The 7,222-nt window shown below is 35.3% G+C and overlaps 1 long non-coding RNA gene across 1 annotated transcript; it reads right to left on the bottom strand.

Annotated features, from left to right (window-relative positions):
- Positions 1–2,340: 2,340 nt before the first annotated feature.
- LOC125186063 lies at positions 2,341–4,521 on the bottom strand. The gene is made up of 4 exons (XR_007170355.1): positions 4,295–4,521; positions 4,147–4,217; positions 3,043–3,104; positions 2,341–2,585 (listed from the first exon to the last, which is right to left on the bottom strand). It is a non-coding gene; the product is annotated as an uncharacterized LOC125186063 (long non-coding RNA).
- Between the last annotated feature and the right edge of the window lie 2,701 nt (positions 4,522–7,222).

Here is a 7,222-nt window from a genome sequence, read left to right as displayed (position 1 = left end):
GAAAATGTAGATAAAGAGTTTGAGATTTGTACTGTGTTCAGCATATGAATCTTGGATAAGTTAATTTACATGTCGTTACAATAATTGTTGGACATTTACTGTGCTTCCGTAGGAATGTTCAATTGATTTTGTAAATGAATCATGTACGTTGGAACTTAGAAGTTGGGTTAGAGCTTACCACGCTACCGTAGGAGTGATAATCCGATGAGTACGAATTTGATCTTAGTGTTCAGCAAGGTTAAATTCAAGCATCTGTGAACATGTTCAGTGTGAGTAGAATGAACGAGATATTTACAACTTTCATTACATTAATCTTTAATCCATTCGTTTATTGGTCCATTAAGTTAATTCACATCTGGAGCATATTAGGAGCAATGTTCTCACTCTCTTGGTTATATTTTGTGTTGTCATTATTTCTTCACTTGTCTTTGTTTCAATTTAGTTTCTCAATCAAAAAATTCTAAAATATACTTGCTTTCGAATTAGATAACCATACGCCTCCATGTAGTTCGACACCCTAAGTATTACAACTACAACTGTATTCTTGCAGTTAAGTTGTAGTTTAAGAGTTACTATGTTAAACTTGAGTGTCAAATTTCTATTGACTTTAAAGCTCTAAAAATACACATCACACGTCAAAATACCAAAATAGATAAAATATGCAAATAATGGACATGTAATGCAACTTGGACACTCAAAATGGACCAAATAAGGGCCTTAAAACAGTGAAAAATCCGAGCGTATCATATGTGCACATCGGGCGTCTTCACATTCTCGATTCCACCCCTCTCCTCGAGTCTCTTCTTCCACGTATCCGCTATCTCCTCCGCCTTCCCCTTGATGCTCGGCGTCACCAACATCCTCTCCTTCCCCAACACAGGATCCACCATCACCGGAATCAGCGACTCCAGCAGCAACACGCACGCCAACCCAATATTATAGCTATTGCTATTGCTCGCGCTGATGAAACACTTCGGAGACCGCCTCCAACACGAATCGCAGCGGATCGACTCAGCTGGAGAGCGCTTTCGTCAACTACGACCGGAACAACTCGATCTGTTTCTTCCGCGAGGTCACGAAGATCCAGAACTTCTTCGCCGCCATTCTGCGAACCCAATCGTAGATTCAATTTATTTAGACTAAATAATTATTTTATTTAGAATATATGATTTCAATTTGAAAATAATAAAAAATCATACTCCCTCCGTTACATAGTAATGGAGGCAAAACTTTTCGGCACGGAGATTAAGAAAAATTGTGTTAGGTGAGTTCAGTAAAGAGAGAATAAAGTGGAAAATGAAAAAGATAGAGAGATGAAAATAGAAAAAAGTAAGAGAGAGTAAAGTAGGTGTGGAAAAATGTATTGACTTTTACTAAAAAAGGAAATGACTCTATTACTATGGAACGGAAGAAAATAGAAAAACGCCCCTATTACGATGGAACGGAGGGAGTACTTAACAGTTAAATTTTGTCAAAATTGGGATTAAAAACATTGTCTGGTACAATTTGACGGAACAGTTAGTTTTGGACTGATTAATTGTGATTCGAGTTGAAAAGTTTGGGATGCAAAAATTCAAAAGATAATGTTTAGGACTAAAATCGTAAAATGAGCATATCTTCAGGACCAATTTTGACCTTTACTCTTAAATTTTTTTTCGTTGTAGAGTTTTTTTAATTAAATATATTTTTGTTTTGCCTTTAATTAATTTTATTTTATTTCATAAACACAAAAATTAAAAATAAAAATAAAAATAAAAATAGTGCTGACGTAAAAAATGGATATGAGCAGATTTATAAGACAGAATTATAAGGCACTATTGCAGGTATTGGGACTGCATAATAAAATGATGATGTGACAAAAAGAAAATGAAGATGAGCGAATTTATAGTGCATTGTTGTGAATGGCGTTATGGCGGAACGGAGGAAGTACAATTTCGGTCATTGAATATCGATTAAAAGTGAAGTTATCTTCTTACTTTCAAAAATTTACATTTCATAATTAATAATACTGTACTTTTTATTTCCTTTAAAGTTCATCAGATTTCCAAACCACTCGTATATAAATGGTTTTCAATTTTCATTGTTTTTCATATAATTTTAATATTATTAATAAACTAGTATTACATCTGATGCACAGATGAAAATATTTTTAAAAATTGAAATAATTAATGTGTATTGGTGAAGAAATTTATGAACTGATAATTTTATATGAATGATTTACATCAAATCTTCAAAACAAAATCCATATTGTCACGCCCGCATTTTCTAAGGATAGAAAATACGGTTGATCGCGACTAGGGGAGGGTTAAAGAAGCGGGAAAGAAAAGGGGAACAACGAAATATACACGACCAAAACAAAAGATTAACTAAGAAACTTAAAACAAACTCGAATACTGTCTCCACAAAACTAACTTCGAATAATAAGACCCAATGATAAAACAGTCCAAAGGAAATTTAGAATTTTAGCGGAAGCGTCAAGACATGGAAAAATGCGGAGTATGAAGACTCGACAAATCCAACAACCAAACAAGATATAATTTTCCAACAACTCTGCTCAACATCCTCCACGTCCATCGCCGCTCAATCTGCACATTAAGAAAAACAATATGCAGGGCTGAGTACTTGATGCACTCAGTGGACACATGCCAAAATACAGTTTGTCAAGCCATAAACGAGTGATCTTGGGGTTTTATTTAAATGAACCCAAGTACACTAAAAACATATTTTTCGTAAAATTCGGTTGCGCAACCATTTTCCATCCACATCCACCATCACCATATCTGAACTACATGACAAGGAACGTGGCCACGAACCAAGTCACTAGACCGGCCAACTCCAATGAGATAGCGCACGATCTACTGGGTGTACACCAGTCCGAGCAGGGTTTGCGGCCCTACTCGGACCCGAATTCGTTAACATACATGGCATAGCCACTTCAGATAGGTTCATTCAAATACAAAACATGGCAAGACAAACATTTTTCACCTCCTTTCACATAACAAAATATTTAGGACATAGTCCTTATTTAAAACGAAAGCCCACCTCACAAGCTTACTCCTCAATCACCTCATATTCCAACCGCAACCAACGTGCACAAGCTCACCCTTTTTGAAATAACATGATATGCAAAAATCAGACTTTGCAAAATAAATTAATTTAACAATGCATGCATCCTAAGCGTGTGCATAATTTATATTTTTTTTCTTATTTTAGAAAAACCACATATCTCCAACTCGTTCCACGATCAACTCGAAATTAAGAACTCTGGCTCATCAATTAACCAAAACAACATCAACAAAAATATACTCCCTCCCGTCGGCATCAGTCACACATACAAGAGACACTCATGAATTTAAAATAAAGTAGTTTCTCAACTTAAATTCCATTTAGCCCAAAACAAATCATGGCCCAATAAAAATATTAAATTTCCCAACACTTAAACTAAAGAAAAAAAGGGAACAGTAGCCAAAATACTCCCTGGCACCACACTTATATACACCTTCTCAACACAAAATGAATAAGAATAGTAACAATTAATAGATTTGTATATAAATACTCCCAATCCACCACGTATATCCCTATCCCACATGTAAATGTATTACTAGTAATCTAGTATATTCCCAACTCAACCCATTTTATAAAGGGATGGAATGAAAATAATTATATACTCCTTCTCTAAACCGTCGAATACTTCATCTCCCTCTCTACTGTAATTCATGTTTTCTCTCTCTGTACTCTATTTCTTCTGTTCTAATTTCACCAAATCATCTCTCAAACACCATGCTCATCTCTCTCCCTCTCTTTCTCACACAAATCAGAGATAACACAGAATGACCCCCATCACTCTCGTTCCAAAAATTGGCGACGCCTAACGCCCTCCGTCGAAGACCAATCGACGCTGTCCGCCGCCACTCTAGGCGGTCAGCTCCTCCGTCGGCAGCGCCGTTTCTCACAACCACTAAGTCCCTCTCCCCTTTTTCCCAAGACTAAACTTTTACATTTATTTTTCTTATTTGTTCGATTCAAAAATTATTGGGCAGGCAAGGAATTTTCAGAAATTCAACAAGAGTCTAAGTCTGATTTCATGAACTACTATGATTAAGTGAAAGCATGTCATAGAATTGAAAGCAGAGATTGTGGGTATACCTTCCGGAAGTAGCAAAATTTGCAGAAGAGAAGGTATTGAAATATCACACACTCTTGGTTTCTTGTTCACACTGTGATGTCGAGAATTTATGTTATGGAATCAAAACTATAGAGATTTTTCGTATATAATGCAATGTGGAGATATTACCTTTTGGTAAAGAAGAATTTGGCTTTGCTGGAAAACAATGGCGGATGAAAACTTGAACTCACTGCTTGGTATGAGAATTTGGGGGCTGAAGGGAGGAAGAATATATGTCTGCGTATTTATCAAGATTTGCATTTGTAGGAGAAAAATCAGAGAGTGGAGAGAATTGCGGAAACCGCCGGAGAGTTGAAGAGTGGTAGTTATTTTGGCTGAAATTTGAATTAATGAAGAATTTGGGCTTCTCAAATAAATTCATTTACTAGGGATAATTGTGCTAAATAAAAAAATAGGCCCAATTATTTGATTTTTTTCCAAATACTTGAAAACACAATTTCTATTTTTTTTCATCAACGATACCCATCACAAACATCGATTTCTTACCTATCACGATTTGACACAACAACAACCGAATACTCCCAAAATTCTACTTCCATTGGCATTCCAAACAAAACAAGAGCGGTTTAAAAAAAAATTCAACGTCTTACGCTCACACGTGTTCAAAATAAAATTAACATAAAAAGGGTGTAAAAAAAAATGTGGGTGTTACACATATTCACCTACTTTCTCTACTTTTTCAGTTTTTGCATATATATTTTATATAAATTACTATATATCAACCCCGTCAACTTATACTTTGTGTTATGCAATGTTCTAATCAACATTAGTACTTTAATTTTTATTTTAATTAAAAGAATATAAAATTTCTTTCTTTTTCATTTCTCATTTGATTTGTTTATACTTTACACTATTATACATCAAAATTTATTTATTTAAATTGATAAATTTTCAAATAACACATACTTATTTAAGACATTAATTAGTTTAAATTAATACGGTGTATAAATTAAATAAAAAAATTAAGAAATCCCATAGCGTAACTAATTAATAAATATATAAACCAAGAGCAATAATATACTTGTGTAAATAATAGAGTAAAGGCCCAAAGTGGTCCTTAATATATGACGATTTTATGATTTTGGTCCAAAACATTATCTTTTGAATTATTTAGTCCTCCACAATTGAAAACGAACCGGATTTAGTCCTTCTTGGACGACACCGTTAAAAATTGACGGTAAATTCATGTTTAAGCTATTTTGATGGGATTAGGTAACTAAGTATGTTTTGTTAACTACAAGCTAAATTCTTATTAATCATTTATAAAAAAAGCTCCGCGCGGTGGCGGAGAGGCAGCGCACCGCCGCGTTCCCGCACCATCCCGGCGGCGGGAGGTACTTCTCGTCGTAGTTCTTATTCGAGAACATGGACGCGATGGAGAACGACACCGCACCACCGCCAATCGAGCAGAAGCAAGAGGGTTCCGACGACGGATCTCGACCGAAATCTTTGCTGGATCATAATATTGTGAAATTGAAGTTCAAATCGAAGAACAACACCAAATTAGGATTCGCCGACGGTGTCAAATATAAGAGATTCAATTCCAGAGCTCAAATCCCGATCGATTACTCAGAAATTCTGGAGGAAAACACCTCTCACGAGCACGATCTCATGAAAACAGCTGGGTGGTGGTCGTTGCTTGGCTGGGCAAACTAAGAAGGAAACTTCTTTGCAACCATTGTCTCTCCAAGTTCAATTTGTTGTAAATCTGAGCCATTTTCATTGAATTTCTATGTTCCAGTTTAGAGGAAGTCGGCCCATTTTTGTTGGATTTTTTTCTGTTCCATCTTCGATTTGGTTCGATTGTTAGGGTCGATTCTGGTTCAAGGCTGTGACGATTTCCAGTTGAATTGGGGTTCTTTCCAGTTGAATTTTTGGGTTCTAGGAATTGCCGGAAATTTCAGTGATTTAGCTGCACACAGCGTAAACGTTCATTTATCAAATCATTATTATTTCATTGCTTTTTTATTAATGAAATTAATGGGATTTTCATGATTAACAAATTAATTTAAGTTAAGGAGCGCGGTGGAGGAGATCGTGGCTTCGATAAAAATGTTGGGCGAAGGATTGTGAGGATAGAGATGGCGAGAGATGGAGGCAGCGCGGATGGAGATGGAGATGGAGATGGAGTAGAACGAAATGATGCTGGAATCCCAAAAGGAATTGTTCGATGCATTTTTGAAGGGATTGTTTCAACTCAAGAATAGCAAGAAGAAGGTGAAAAGTGAAAACAGACCCATTCACCTCTTACTGTATTTTCTTTTTTTTTTTATTCCAGCTAATTTGAAATGCTTATAATATATGGAGTTTGATGCGTAATTTAGTTTTAAATAAATTAAATATTCTAATTAAACTCCTAATCCAGTCAAAATAGCTTTAAAATGCAGTGACCGTCAATTTTTAACGGTGCCGTCCAAAAAGGACTAAATTTGGCCCGTTTTCAATTGTGGAGGACCAAATAATTCAAAAGATAATGTTTTGGACCAAAATCGTAAAATCGTCATATGTTAAGGACCACTTTTGGCCTTTAGTCTAAATAATATATTCCATTAACAACTTTAGTAATCGGTTGATGAAACTCATGTATTGAAATATATAATTAAACTCGTGTATTGAAATATATTACTAAACGAAGCGTTAACAAATAAAACCTAATGTATAAAATCGCGTCTCCATACCACAACGTCTTCTTCCAGAATTTTGCGTCCTCCCAGAAATTGATTAACATTGTCAAGGTATGTTGTTATTTTCTTATCAGCATTTAACATAAGTGGATCCACTGGAAAGGGTGCTCTCAAAGGGATGGAAGCAAACATCCGTAACAGAAGCGCAGTGGCCTGGATGCCCCCTTGCTCATTATGTTAAATAAATTGGCTACATTCAAACCCCAAAAATATATGACTCCTTATAAGAAAAATGAAACTAGCCATTATAAAAGTAACATTACATGTACAAAGAAAATCATGAATAACAAAAGACCACCTGTTACGAACTCCAACAAAAGGAATTTGTAAACTAATGAGAATTACTTTTATT

This window comes from Salvia hispanica, chromosome 5 (assembly GCF_023119035.1).
Source record: "Salvia hispanica cultivar TCC Black 2014 chromosome 5, UniMelb_Shisp_WGS_1.0, whole genome shotgun sequence".
In the NCBI taxonomy this organism is placed as follows: Eukaryota; Viridiplantae; Streptophyta; class Magnoliopsida; order Lamiales; family Lamiaceae; genus Salvia; species Salvia hispanica.
The sequence above is the reverse complement of the archived record's forward strand: the minus strand, read 5'-3'. Positions and strand labels throughout refer to the sequence as shown.